We start from the raw sequence: 1,931 nt of genomic DNA on the forward strand, positions 1-1,931 counted from the left end.
TACTTTCAAAATGTTTATTGTATTTTATTGTATATGCATTTCACTGTTAGTTTACACCTGTTGTTTACGAAGCACGTGACAATTACAATTTGATTTTGATGATCATATGAAATTGTATTTCGTACTTATCCATATGTTACATAATATGTAGGGAAATATGTCTAGACAAGATATTGGTGGAACCAGATGTTTGTGCTGGTTAAACACTGACTTGAACTATAGACTGAAAGGAACATGAGACGGATTTCCAGTTTAATAGTGTTTATCAGTTATTCATTGCATTACGTCAGTTGGCAGGGGTTACAAAGATACAGCAGTTGGCAAATATCACAGAAATACACAATGGAAAACAACAAGATCATAGTTTATAGACTCATGGCAAACATAGGAGTTAACAGTTGCAAAGTTGTCATGCACTAAAGTGTTTTATTACTCTTTGTTTTAGGGCAGGAATATGACCCTTGGTTTGAAAAGATAAATGTCTCCTCTTCCATAGTCCACAGAGAGAAATTGACAATTACTTTTACAGCATCAGAACCTCAAAGTAACAAATTAATTCAGTAGTTTAACATCTTCCAAGAACAGCTATTCATATACAGTATGTAGCAGAAAAGTAATTAATGAGAACACCAATTCATAAACTGTAAAAGTCCCACAAATCCTCCATTATGAAACGGGCCCCTGCCCACAAGCGAGTAGCAACATACTGGGCCATGACAGACAGAAAGGGGACAGGGGAGACTTGATCGCATACCGGCGTGGATGAAACCATGACATACCCAGTACTTACAGTACAGTATCTATATATAGCTGGGCTCAGGGTTTGTATTTAGACCATAATTTTGGCACTGGGTTTCCGTTGCATGACTTAACAGATTTCATGTTCCAAGCGGCACATCAGAATCATTAGTACAGCAAACATCATTATTAACAGTCCTCACACCAACCAAACAAACCAAATCCCAGTGCAACTTGTAGCATGTGGGATACAGCAATTTCAACTTATCCAAATTAATCTTGATTTCTGCAGCTTGTTCTGAGTGAGCTTCAACGTGGCAGCCAGGTGGAGGTCTTCAGGGTTGTGGTGTTATGTTGGTAGGAACAGGTCACTCACTCAGTGTTGTCTCCATAAGTACTATGGAACAAAACAGTGGTCAGGGTACTGGACAGACAAGGGGACCTATACATCATTTAATTATGTACATCAATAATTGCACACCATTGCGCTCAGTAATTACACACCATTTGAAAGAACGACCTGGCTCTCCGTATTTTGCCAGTCTGTGACCCGCTAGCACCACCCTTTGATCAGAGGAGATGGGGAATGGTTCAACCTCAGAGTTACACACAGGGATACTTTATTGACATACATGGAAAGTAGAATGGTAGTGGTTCTGTAGCAGGAGAAAATAGAGGCAATGAATATTCACATACCAAATGAATACACCAGGGCAAGAATGCACAGATACAGAACCTTACAGGATAGAGCAGAAACAAATGGTAAGGAACTGAATAAAACTAAAAGCTAATATTGAACTGAACAACCAGCAGTAATATACACATATACAATTTCCCTCCCTCTACTTACTTTATACACCAACACCATCCCAGTTGTGTTGGGCAGGGAAGATGTGTAGGAGCTTGATGCTCTCGCTGAAGCTGCTTGAAAAAGACAGAGGGGGTGGCAGATATTGGAGATCTGGAACACAAGATGACTGCCAGTGATTGGCTGACCCCACGGTGTGATAAGACACCTGGCAACCTGGTCCCTAGCAACCAATCGGTTTGGTTAGGGCCAGACGTGGGAAGGGCTGTGAGATGGTGTGCTAAGAGTCACCAGCAGGTAATTCTGTAACATCATTTGTAAAGCCGAAATTGGTATGGCGGTGATGGCTAGCGTCAGTTTGTTTAAATAATTTGGATTTAGAAAC

General features: G+C 40.4%; 1 long non-coding RNA gene across 2 annotated transcripts; it reads right to left on the reverse strand.

Moving 5' to 3' along the window:
* Positions 1-244: 244 nt before the first annotated feature.
* On the reverse strand, positions 245-1,688 carry LOC129853196 (uncharacterized). Of its 2 annotated transcripts, XR_008759106.1 has the most exons (4): positions 1,589-1,688; positions 1,435-1,474; positions 1,243-1,302; positions 245-1,135 (listed from the first exon to the last, which is right to left on the reverse strand). It is a non-coding gene; the product is annotated as an uncharacterized LOC129853196 (long non-coding RNA). The 2 variants fall into 2 exon arrangements; XR_008759102.1 differs by lacking the exon at positions 1,435-1,474 and having other exon boundaries at positions 1,243-1,394; positions 1,589-1,685.
* Positions 1,689-1,931: the final 243 nt, after the last annotated feature.

The sequence above is a fragment of the Salvelinus fontinalis genome, chromosome 1 (assembly GCF_029448725.1).
Source record: "Salvelinus fontinalis isolate EN_2023a chromosome 1, ASM2944872v1, whole genome shotgun sequence".
NCBI classification, from domain to species: domain Eukaryota; kingdom Metazoa; phylum Chordata; class Actinopteri; order Salmoniformes; family Salmonidae; genus Salvelinus; species Salvelinus fontinalis.